Below are 13176 nucleotides of genomic sequence, written 5' to 3' on the forward strand. Positions count from 1 at the left end.
TGTATATTTTAGACTCGGCTCACTACACATACACACGGTTTATATACATGTCTCCCTTCCTGAAATACTGAGTAAAAATGGATGCTGCAGAAGACATGACCTATTTATCCAGTGGCTTCATGTAATGGCTATTTGACAGAAGGAGGTGTGGGCCATTGTGGGGGCGCTCTCCAAGCTCAAACATTGCTTTATGATATACTTCATAGACATTTCTGGAGCACTTTAGAATATACCATATGACACACAGAGGACTGTCGTATCCTCAGGTTAGGCTTAGCTACATTTGGCGTCCAACTTGAGGTAAATAAAGACCAGTCATCTTTTCTGCAAAAAATGAAAATATTTGGTCCTGATAAGACCTACATTTGACTATATTATGGCTGTTTCAGCCTGTGTCTTAATTCTTGATGTTTGCTTTTCAGCATTTGGCTCCAGTTAATGCAAACAGTAGTTAAAAACAAACAAACCAAAACCCTTTCGTCTTCAGGCATCAGGGTCATTGGCCGTTTTTTGGAAGCTAATAGAGCCACTGTCCTCCACCAAGGACACTTTGTCCACTGATAATAAACCAAGCACCTTTTGGCTTATCTCACTGCACCTACTTTACTTTTTACCTTCCTGGAACACCCAAATAGGCTGGTGGATGAAGAAGCATCTGTTCTCTGATGCTGAAGAAAGAAAGAGGCTATCCCCATCAGCTGGAGTATCAAAAACATACTTTAGACCCACTGACCTTGCAGGCTCTCCCTCTGGCCTCTTACAAGTATAGCACCCAATCAGAATTTTAAAGCTAGCTCTGGCAGAAATAAAAATAAAAAGCTGCTAGGTTCTATCTTCATACTGACCTGGAAGTTTCTGGTGATCTTTATTGTATCCCTCTGGCTTTCTGCATCTTCCGTCTGCAACGTATGCTCATCTAAACAATTGGGGTCATTCATAGGTAAATGGAAAGAAACATTTTATTTATTTACTTAAAGATTTATTAATTTATTTGAAAGTCAAAGTTACACAGAGAGGGCCGGCGCCGCGGCTCACTAGGCTAATCCTCCGCCTAGCAGCGCCGGCACACCGGGTTCTAGTCCCGGTCGGGGCGCCGGATTCTGTCCCGGTTGCCCCTCTTCCAGGCCAGCTCTCTGCTGTGGCCAGGGAGTGCAGTGGAGGATGGCCCAGGTGCTTGGGCCCTGCACCCCATGGGAGACCAGGAAAAGCACCTGGCTCCTGGCTCCTGCCATCGGATCAGCGCGGTGCGCCGGCCGCAGCGCGCCGGCCGCAGTGGCCATTGGAGGGTGAACCAACGGCAAAAGGAAGACCTTTCTCTCTGTCTCTCTCTCTCACTGTACACTCTGCCTGTTTAAAAAAAAAAAAAAGTTACACAGAGAGAGGAGAGGCAGAAACAGAGAGAGGTCTTACATCCGATGGTTCACTCCCCAATTGCCTGCAATGGTTGGAGCTGTGCCGATCTAAAGCCAGGAGCAAGGATCTTCTTCCCGGTATCCCACGCAGGTGCAAGGGCCCAAGGACTTGGGCCATAGCAGAGAGCTGGATCAGAAGTGGAGCAGCTGGGACTCAAACCAGCACCCATATGGGATGATAGAGCTTCAGGCCAGGGCGTTAACCCACTGTGCCACAGCACCGGCCCTGGAAACGTTTATTTTAAAAAATGAGAAATAACCGGTTCTAGCACCACAGCAGAATTAAAGGATGCCTGGAGGCTGGCACTGTGGCTTAGTGGGTAAAGCCGCCACCTGCAGTGCCTGCATCCCATGTGGGTGCCGGTTCGAGTCCTGCCTGCTCCACTTCCTATCCTGTTCTCTGCTATGGCCTGGGAAAGCAGTCAAAGATGGCCCAAGTCCTTGGGCCCCTGCACCCACGTGGGAGACCCACGGTAAGCTTCTGGCTCCTGGCTTTGGATCAGCCCAGCTCCAGCCATTGCAGCCATTTGGAGAGTGAATCAGTGGATGAAAGACACCTCTCTTTCGCTTGCTCGCTCGCTCGCGCTCTCTGCCTCTGCCTCTGTAACTCTGCCTTTCAAATAAATTAATAAATAAAGCTTTAAGAAATAAAATAAAGGGTGCCTACAAATATTTATTAAACATATATTATGTAGCCGCCACAAAACTAGATGTTGCACAAGTTTAAAAAGAGTGCCAGACGTTCTGCTATAAAGGCAGATGACAGCCTAGAGAATCTTCTGTAAAAATTGCATACCTAAAATAAAAGGGCATATAGGAAAAGTAGTGTTAGGGAAGTCACTTAAATGCAATACAACTTTGTAATCAGAACATCAGTGAAAACAATAACCATCCTAATAAAACACTCAAGCAGTTAAATCTCCACTGGCATTTGCACCCAGTAACACAGTCCTCAATGCTTGCCAGCTGTCATGCTTCCTCCTTCCTGATTTGGGTCCCCAAGGGCATTCACATTTTTTTTAGACGCCATTTTCACCAAAATTAAAAATCCAATTGAAGAATAGGCAACCTCGTAGAACCATGCATTGAAAGGTCTTCACAGCTGCACAAGATAGTTGAATGTTGTTGAAAACTTACAAGTTAACCACTAAACCAGTCACTAAAGGCAATCTTGTGCAGGATTCTTCACTTTTCCTTAGTCTTCATATACTACTATTTGTGAGGAAGTTTGCTGCTGATCACCACAAGTCTAAAGTAAGAAAATCCACACATGAATCATCTGGACTTCTACATTATTTTGACATCATTCTGTATTTACCAATAGCTAAAGTGTTATTTGTGGTACACAAATGCTTGTAATGGAACAGACTATAAAAGGTAGAAGCCCTGCTATTATTAGACCTAAAATTGACCTGAGAAAACAAAATCCTGAAACAGTACAAGGAAATTAGCTGCCTCTTTCAGAGATACAGACTCTAACTCCAGCATAACATGGGAGAGGGGTGAGATCAGTTGAAACTGAAATAGATGAAGTTTTCAAGGAGTTAAGACTTGAGGTGCTGAGCTATGAAGCAGAAATGAAACTTGAATGGGCAAAGCAAAGAAAGGAAGTAAGGAAAGGCAGCGTGTGGAACGCTCTACAAACAATACTGACCAGTAATGGTGAGAGGCCAACGGGGCTCGACTAGAATCATGAGAACACAGATGTTGAATAATAGTAGGAAATGTGGTTATCCCCATAGCATTTTCCCAGTATGTAAACAGATTTGAATGTAAGATAGAGTGGTAATAACTGATAAAGATCTTTAACAGGAACACTATAAAAAAAGAAATGTTTCAAGGAGCTGCTATGACAGTGATATGCAGAATAACTCTGAGCGCTGATTTTCACACTTCTATTTCCTTTAGTACAGGAATGTTTTCTCTACACAAAACTGTTCACAGAACCTCAGTATATACTACAGTTGCAGATTGAGCTGATGTGTTTGAAGTTACTGTGGGAGTCAAGACATGCTCATGTCCACTTGGCTTCTCTCTCATCCTCTGAGGCGACCCTTTGAGGCGCCACTGCTGAACTCTAGCTGAAACTAGATAAAATCTTGCCAGATAGCGTCATGAGGATTGAAACTGGAGCAGCCCCAGAGGAAATGAAGAGAAATAAATGAATCCAAGAGATGTTTAAAAGGAACAAACTATTCCTGTCCACAATTAGATCCAGAAAACAGGAGAAGAAAGAGTAAACAAGAATTACTAAAATGTTGGCACAAGGAAAGTAAAGACGACTGGGAAAGTGGGAGCTGGCATCTCAACAGGTGCATGTCACTGGCATTCAGCGCCAGATCGAGAAGCTTGGTACCCAGAAACACAAGACACTAATTAGGGCAGCAAAGGAACGCTAAGACGGTCCCTGTGGTCACTAACAAGAAGAGAATGGACAGGCTGGTAAAGCATAAGGGGAGACTAACCGTAAGCAGTGAACAGGCAAGCATCCAGACGCTGGCAGCCCAGCAGTAGATATCCTGGCGGGCAGACAGAAAATAGAATCCAGAAAATCTGGTGGCAGGCACTAGGCAGAAGTTGAATCAAGCACTATGGAGCAGGAATCCAGTCACGGGGCTGGGATTAAGAAACAAATTAGCGATCCCTTTAGAGATCCGGCAAGACACTGCTGAACAAGGCAAAACACCTGTCCTAAAGGAACCTGGAAATCAAATGAAGTCAAGGAAAGAGTCAGACGCAGGCTAATAAAAACTGGTACCCAAGATATATGATTACTTCAACAGGTCTATGAGATGAGAGCAGCAGTAGGTTCACCTGATACAAATCCAAACTACTGAAATACTGTTTAAATCCTCTCTGATTAGAAGCAGGATTTCTCAGTGGAGGAAAAGAGGGCAAGAAGAAAACGTCTGGAAACAATCATCATCAGTAACGGTCATTTACCTGGAGGTAAAGGTTAATGGGTTCAGGTGTGATGATTATAAGGTTCAGAAGCAGGAGCTAGAAGCAAAGCCGCACAATCCGAGACAACAGTGCTAATTTCTCTTCTAGGGGAAAATGTCAAGCCAATAAGAGACCTGGAGTGCCCAGATTGGTGCCCTCTGTAGTTTTATACAGTATGCTGAAAACCAACCCTTTGGAATTTTCTCTGGAAAATCTGCTTCTAACAAAGAACAGGCTTCCCTGTTTTGCATTAACCAAAGCCTCAAAGCAACGTTCAAGAGTGGCTTGAAGGAACATGTATGGGAATTGTCCAATCTATAAGACATAGGTACAATAAAGAACAGTGAGAAAACTTTGAATTTGCTTGCTATTATGTGGCTCAGAGAAGCATGATAGTATTCATAGGGATGCTAATTTTTATGAAGTTTTAAACTTTTAAAAAATCAGCATAAGCAGTCTCTTGAAGATGAACATAGTTTAAAAACAGGACTAAAATTATGCAGTTAAAAGCGATTGTCTCATTTTGTGGTTTATGTTTATTCTCTGACCTTTTCAAAATATTAATTACATGAAAATTAAGGAGTACATGTTTAAGATCTGTAAATAAAAGAAACATGTTTTCATTGTGTGGGGAAGCCTAAAAACAGGCTTATCTGTGTCATATATTCTATATCAATTTTAGCTGCTTTATTGAGATACAATGCACATATCATACAATCCATTCTTTTAAATTATCTTATTCAGTGGATTTTAGTATATTCACATAACTATGCAACTAGCACACAATTTTAGAATGTTTCCATCACCCAAAAAGAAACTCTTGATTCCTTAATGATCAACTCCCCCAAGTCCTCCCAAACCACACCTATTAGGCCAAAACAACCACTGATTTACTATATGTCTCTATAGATTTGCCTATTCTAGACATTTTGTATAAATGGAATCAATAGTTGGGCTTTTGTGATTGATTTCTTTCACTGAAAGTATTTTCTTGGGTTTTTTTATTATTTATTTGAAAGGAAGAGTAAGAGAGAGAACTTCATCTGCTGATTAACTCCCCTGAATGGCTACAATGGCTGGGGTTGGGCCAGGCCGAAGCCAGGAACCTGGAACTCCAACCAGGTCTCCCATGTGGGTGGCAGGGGCCCAACTACTTGGGCCATCTTCTCCTGCCATCCCAGGCACATTGGCTGAATCAAAAGTGGAGCAGGCCGGCACCATGTCTCACTTGGTTAATCCTCCGCCTGCGGCACCAGCATCCCATATGGGCACCAGGTTCTAGTCCCAGTTGCTCCTCTTCCAGTCCAGCTCTCTGCTGTGGCCCGGGAGAGCAGTGGAGGATGGCCCAAGTGCTTGGGCCCTGCACCCAAATGGGAGACCAGGAGGAAGCACCTGGCTCCTGGCTTCAGATCGGCACAGCTCCAGCCGTTGTGGCCATTTGGAGAGTAAACCAACAGAATGAAGACCTTTCTCTCTATCTCTCTCACTGTCTATAACTCTACCTGTCAAATAAATTTAAAAAAAAAGTGGAGCAGCCAGGAATCAAATTCACACTTGTATGGGATGTTGCCATTGTAGGCAGTGGCTTAACCCACTGTACCACAACACCAGCACCACCTCCCCTCACCTCCTCTCTCTGTAACTCTGCCCTTTGGATAAAGTAAATAAATTCTTTTTAAAAAGCAAATAGATATATCTACATTGGCATCAGATTCATTCGGAAGGCCAGCTTTGAGGAGAATTGCCCATATGGCTTTTTAAACTTTTTTTTAACTTTTGTCTTCTTTTTTTGAAAGGCGGAGAAACAGAGACAGAGAAAGACATCATCCAATTTCTGGTCACTCCCCAAATGCCTGCAGGGCTAGTCCAGGGCTGGACTAGCTGAAACAAGGAGTCCAGAACTCTATCTAGTTCCCTGACATAGGTAGCAGGGACCCAAGTACTTGAGCTGCCTGAGTACCTGCTGTCCCAAGAATGTTGCACGTGATTTTTTTAAAAAGATTTGTTTGTTTGTTTATTTATTTATTTATTTGAAAGGCAGAGCTACAGAGAGGCAGAGGCAGAGAGAAAGAGAGGTCCTCCATCTGCTGGTTCACTCCCATATGACCACAACAGCCAGAGCTGGGCCAATCCAAAGCCTGGAGCCAGGAGCTTCCTTTGTGTCTCCCATGTGGGTGCAGGGGCCCAAGCACTTGGGCCATCTTCTACTGCTTTCCCAGGCCATAGCAGAGAGCTGGATCAGAAGTGGAGCAACTGGGACTCGAACCAGCACCAATATAGGATGCCAGCCCCTGCACATGAATCTTTAAGAAAATTTTTGGGAAAATCTCTTGGTCAATACATTGTTTCCTAAGAGATATCAGGTCAAGGGTCCACAGATGTGTCAATGGTATACATTTAATCATGAGACTAGGATATTGTACAGGACAAAAAAGAATGGAAAGAGGGGAACAGATTTCAGAGGTAAGGTCCTCAGGATTCAGTGACCTGATATGGAAATGTAAAAGATGGAAAAGATGGAAAAAAATGTAAAAGGTAGAAAAAAGATATGGAAAGTTTCATTTGTTATTTTGTAAATGTTCTAAAGAAGCCTGCTTTTTAGTTTTGATCAGTCTTGTCCTATGTTAATAACATTGACTTATACTTAAAATCATTTTATTTCTTACTGAACTTTTTATGTAAAAAAATGAATAAAAGAAAGAATGGTAATACTATATCCATACTGGAAATTTAGGAGTAAAGATATATTTGTAAAAATATGAAGATGAGTTTTATATAGGAGCAATATTTCAGGTGCCTGCAAGATATGAAGATGGAGATATCATTAGAAATTAGATCTTGTGTTTCTGATAAAGTTTGGAGACAGAGACAAAGATTTATCATCATTTATATAGCAATATTTGTTGAACATATGGCAGTAGGTAAGATCATCAAAGAAGAGTGTCGAGGATTATAAGAAACAAAGAAAGAAATTGGTGGTACGCTCATTCTACATGTGGACAGGGGAGAGAAATAATGCAAGGACAGAACCTAACAAGGTATTACTCATGGTAGTTGCTGAAATTTCAGTACTAAATGACAGGGAGGGTGGTAATACTGTGATACTATAATGCAGATTTGGAATCTAGAAGGAAAAACCCTTTTTTATGTCAAATGACTGGATTCCAAGAAAAAAATTCAGACAGGTATGATGGGATCCATAAGAGTGTAGTAACACAGAGGCCACACGTTACCTTTAATAAAGAAAGTCAGAAAGCACAAGATCTATAGTGACATTAAAGATGGAAATTAGAAAACTGATGAGCAGTTTTGTTTTAGAATCAGTACCCCAAAAGACTAGACACATTAAAATAAAGCCAGTGTTACACAGAAGGCAGAGTTAGAGCAAGGGAGAGACACAGAGAGAGGTCTTCCATCCACTGATGCACTCCCCAAATGGCCACATCGGCCAGAAATGGGCCAGGCTGAAGCCAGGAGGCAGGATCTTCATCTGGGTCTCCCACATGGGTGGAGGGGCCCAAGAATTTGAGCCATCTTCTGCTGCTTTCCCAGGCACATTAGCAGGGAGCTGGATTGGAAGTGGGTCAGTCAGAACTGATGCCAGTATGGGATGCCTACACCACAGGCAGCAGCTTAACCTGCTGCACCACAGTACCAGCCCCAGAACCCTACTTTTTTAGAAGGTTTTTGTTTAATGAATACAAATTTCATATTACAGCCTTTAGAAATATAGTGGTTCTTCCCTCCCATTCCTGCACTCCCACGCCCACTCCCAACCTACTACTACTCCCTCTCCCATTCCATTCTTAAGATTCATTTTTAATTGACTTTATATACAGAAGACCAACTCTATACTAAGTAGAAATGTTAACTCTTTGAACCCACACAGACACACAAAGTATAAAGTACAGTTTGAAGACAAGTTTTACCATTAATTCTCATAGTACAACTCATTACGGACAGAGGTTCAACATGGGGAGTAAGGGCACAGTGACTCCTGTTGTTGATTTAACAATTAACACTCTTATTTTTTACCTCAGTGACCACCCAAGGCTCTTGACATGAGCTGCCAAGGCTATGGAAGCCTTTTGAGTCCACAAACACCTTTGGTATTTAGACAGGGCCAAATGCAAATTGGAAGTTTTCTCCTCCCTTCTGAGAAAAGTACATCCTTCTTTGATGGTCCCTTCTTTCCGCTGGGGTCTCACAGAGATCTTTCATGCAGAACCATTTTTGCCACTGTGTTTTGGCTTTCCATGCCTGAAATGCTCCCATGGGATTTTCAGCTAGATGAGAATGCCTTAGGGGCTGATTCTGAGGTCAGAGTGCTGTTTAGGGCATTTGTCATTCTATGAGTCTGTTGTGTGGACTGCTTCCTATGTTGGAACTTTCTCTCCTTTGTAATTCTATCTGTTGTTATTACCAGACACTTTGTCTTATTTATGTGATCCCTTTGACTTTTAATCCTAATTCTATATGATCAATTCATACTTAATGTGATCACTTTATCGCATAAGATGAGATTAGTACCACCCATCATAATGGGATTTGGAGTCCCATGGCAAGTTTTTAGCTTAACCCTTAGGGGTAAGTCTGTGGGAATGTGTGCTGAACTGTACAGCTCCTCCCTCTCTCATTCCCACTCTTATTTTTAACTGGGATCTAATTTCCATTGATTTAATACACCCTTGATTAATTCTATGTTAAATAAAGAGTTCAATCAATGGTATTAAGTAGAAAAATAGATTAAATAAAAAATGAAATAATAAACTGTTCCTCGACAGTCAAGACAAGGGTTGTTCAAGTAATTGCTTCTTGTAGTGTCAGTTTCACTTCTACAGATTTTCTTTTAGGTACTCTATTAGTTGTCACAGATGAGGGAGAACATATGGTATTTGTCCCTTTGGGACTGGCTTATTTCACTAAGTATGATGTTTTCCAGATTCATCCATTTAGTTGCAAATGACCAAATTTTGTTTTTTTTTTTTAACCGCTGTGTAGTATTCCATAGAGTACATATCCCATAGTTTCTTTATCCAGTCTTCCATTGATGGGTACTTAGGTTGATTTCATGTCTTAGCTGTTGTGAATTGAGCTGCAATAAATGTGGAGGTGCAGATGAGTCTTTTAGTTGCTGATTTCATTTCTTTTGGGTAAATTCCAAGGAGTGGGATGGCTGGATCATATGGTAGGACAAGATTCAGATTTCCGAGGTATCTCCAAACTGTCTTCCATAGTGGTTTTACCAGTTTGCATTCCCACCAACAGTCAGAACTCCACTTTTGCAATTACTTTCAGAGACAGTTAAACATTCAAATAAGATAAAAGTCTCATTTCTTCATAGAAAATGGTACCCACACTTGACATTCCCATGTATATCTTGTCAGTTTCTTTATTTTATTCCTCTACCTTCCTTCTTTCTTCCCTCTCTTCTCTCCTTTACTCAGCTTAGTTCATTATTCTCCCCCTTTCTGCCAGAAGCAGTAGTTCTAAACTCCTCTCCCAATTCCTGGACCATGAAAGTTTCCGTTGGTGTTGGCCTGTGACCAAACACACAGTAGCAGGGATTACAGAGTGTGGCTACATCCAAGGAGCTCAACTGAAGCTAGGAGCCAGAGAGAGCAGTATTTAAAATGCATCAGAAAGAAGAGTGATTGCTGTAATATTTGTGTGCTAGAAGCCTGCTGTAAGTGCTAGAGGTTTAGAACATGCAAATTACAGTAAGTCAAGGATTGCCTGGATATGTGCTTGTATTTTAAAAAGCACAAAAAGCCATGCAAATAAATATATGCAAAGGTAATCCTAAATTTACAAATAGGTCTATTTTAAGAATGACAGAAAGAATATGAATATGAGAGACCACATTTATTTTGGTTATTCAGGCGTAGATTGCATTCCACTTTCTAAGTTTATTCTTCTCCATTACTTCTAGAAAGCTGAACTAACTCAATTTGGACAGTTAAATATTTGAAAATATTTCAAGATCTTCAAAACATAAACCATACATTTTAAGCTCTCACCTCTAGGCAGCACATTACATTTCTAACATTAGAATGACCCAGGATCATTGGTTCTAATTTAGAAACTTGCCTTTAGGTGATTATGACGTATTCAGAGAATTCACCATGTAGCCCTCAGAGGTGAGGATTCTTAGCCATGCCAGCTATATTTGCACATCAAAAATTCAAAAGAAAAGGCCAAGAAGATAAGCCATAGAGATAAAGAGGTGATCAACATGAACAGTATTAAATTACAGCTATGGTTTTCAAACTATGGTCCCCAGACCAACAGCATCATCATTATCTAGAAACTTGTTAGAAACAAAAAATCAAGAGGACCAACCAGACTTACGGGATCAGAAAGTGTTTTAACAAGCCCTCCAGATGATTCTGATGCACGCTCTCTTTGAGAACCACTGAGGTAGATTCAAACAAGTCATGAGCAAGAGGGTTATGTTGCAGAGGAGGGAGAAAAACAAGGTACCAGCAATAGAGATGCAGTTGAATTCAGGAGGGAGATAATAGAGTAGGTCGCTAAATGGTATAATTTTGATGGCCTTCCCAAGAACAATTCTTCTATGCAGATGTTTTAAAAGTGCTACACAGCACATTTAAAATGCAGCAATAACTGGAGTAGAATAGGAGACCAAATGTTAAGTGAAGCATGAGAACAGAGTATGAGTACATGGTATGATAGATGGATCAAATCCAAACCTGCAGAAGCTGCCATGAGTGAACAAAGCACAACAGTGGTAGATTAGTAAAAGATGATGTGACTCAATTGCTTCTGATGCTTTAGAAAAGCTTTGAAACTTCTGATATTGCCAGAGAGAAAAACAAGCAACTGCAAGCGTGGGAATGGGGTCAAGGAGATGGGCTGTGTGGGGAAGTAGGTGGTAGGGGAGTAATGTTCCAAAATTATCTGAGTGTGTGCTTGAAAGAAACAAGACATTTAGTGTAATCCAGACTCTTGATATTTCAGCAAGAAGTTTGGCCTATGAAACTGCCTTATTCTACATTAAAAACCCTCAACTGGGCCGGCGCCGCGGCTCACTAGGCTAATCCTCCGCCTTGCGGCACCGGCACACCGGGTTCTAGTTCCGGTCGGGGTGCTGGATTCTGTCCCGGTTGCCCCTCTTCCAGGCCAGCTCTTTGCTGTGGCCCGGGAGTGCAGTGGAGGATGGCCCAGGTGCTTGGGCCCTGCACCCCATGGGAGACCAGGAGAAGCACCTGGCTCCTGCCATCAGATCAGCAGTGGCCATTGGAGGGTGAACCAATGGCAAAGGAAGACCTTTCTCTCTGTCTCTCTCTCTCACTGTCCACTCTGCCTGTCAAAAAAAATTTTAAAAAAATAGTGAAATTAATCAATACATTTAAAATACATAGCATAGTGCTTAATGCATATTAAATACTCAATAAATGTTAACTACTATTATTATTTCTCACAGTTATATGTATTTCCCTGAACACTTACTGTGATATAACTGACATACAATAAACTGCATATATAACTCTATAACTTGGTAAAAGTTAACATTATATAAACTTGGGCAATCATCACCTTGATCAAGAAAATGAACAGGTCCATCACCCTAAAAAGTTTCTGTATACCACACCCACCTGCGCCAGCCTAAACCCCAGGCAAAAACTTAACTGATATCTGTTATTAAAGATGAACATGCATTTTATACAGCTTTATAAATAGAATCATATTATTTACTTTTTATGGCTTATTTCACCCAGCATAATTATTTTGAGATTCATCCATGCTGTTGTATTTTTATTGCTAAATAGTATTCCATTATACTCATACAGATATAACATGGTTTGTATATTTATTTACTCATTGATGAACTTTTGGGTCTTAGGCTATTACCAAAAAAAAAGGAACAAAGAAACATTTTATGAATATTCATATATAAGTGTTTTGTGCTTATATCAGATTTTATTTCTTTTGAGGAACTCTCTAAGAGGAGTGGAATGGCTGGCCATATGTTAGGTGTATGTTTAAATTTTAAGAAACTGCCAAAGTGCTTTTCAAAGGCTTATATCATTTTGCAACTCCGCCACCAATGTATAAGAGGTCCAGTTGTCCCACCGAGTTGGAAACACTTGTTAAGGCCATTCTTTTTCAATTTTAGCCATTCACATGTGTGGAAGTACCTCATTATGATTTTAATTAGTATGTTCCTAATGACTAATGATTTGAGCATCTTTTCACTTGTTTATTTGCTATCCCAATATCTTTATCATGTGTTTATTCTAATATTTTGACTATTTTTAAAATTGGCTTGATGGTTTTCTCATTGCTGAATTTTGAGATTCTTTTTATCTGAATGAATGTCCTTTATCAGATATATGCTTTGGCAAATATTCTATCAGTCTATGCCTTGTCTTATTCACTTAACAATATCTTTTGGAAATTAGAGGTTTTTTATTTTGATGAAGTCTAATTTAATTATTTTTATTTTAGGGACTTACATTGGGTAGGATATCTAAGAAATCTTTACCTAAGGCAAACCAATAAAGATTTTCCAATTTTTCATTCTAAAGTTTTCATATTTTTAGGTGTTACATTTAGGTTTATGACCCATTTTGAGTTAAAGGACATAGGTATTAATTGAAGTTTTTGGCATTTAAAAATTATTTGAGAGGCAGAGAGACACAGACAGAGACAGAGCTTCCATCCAGTGATTTACTCCCAAAATGCCTAAATCGTCTGAGGTAGAGCTGGTGCTGGATCTGGGAGCAAGGAACTCAATCCAGGTGTCCCACATGCATGGCAGAAACGCAATCATTGGAACCCTCACTGATGCCTCCAG

General features: G+C 40.7%; 1 long non-coding RNA gene across 4 annotated transcripts in view; it reads left to right on the forward strand.

Moving 5' to 3' along the window:
- LOC138847519 (uncharacterized) overlaps window positions 1-13176 on the forward strand; it is a 33763-nt gene that overhangs the window by 2392 nt on the left and 18195 nt on the right. Inside the window, exon 3 of one of the 4 annotated variants that reach the window (XR_016227728.1) lies at window positions 3321-4708. The exons of 2 other annotated variants lie outside the window; for them this stretch is intronic. This is a non-coding gene — a long non-coding RNA (uncharacterized LOC138847519). Of the gene's footprint in view, window positions 1-3320; window positions 4709-13176 lie in introns of those variants that run through there. One more of the 4 variants, XR_011385364.2, reaches the window with a different exon arrangement.

Source organism: Oryctolagus cuniculus, chromosome X, assembly GCF_051225735.1.
Source record: "Oryctolagus cuniculus isolate XC-2025 breed Fujian yellow rabbit chromosome X, ASM5122573v1, whole genome shotgun sequence".
Classification (NCBI taxonomy): domain Eukaryota; kingdom Metazoa; phylum Chordata; class Mammalia; order Lagomorpha; family Leporidae; genus Oryctolagus; species Oryctolagus cuniculus.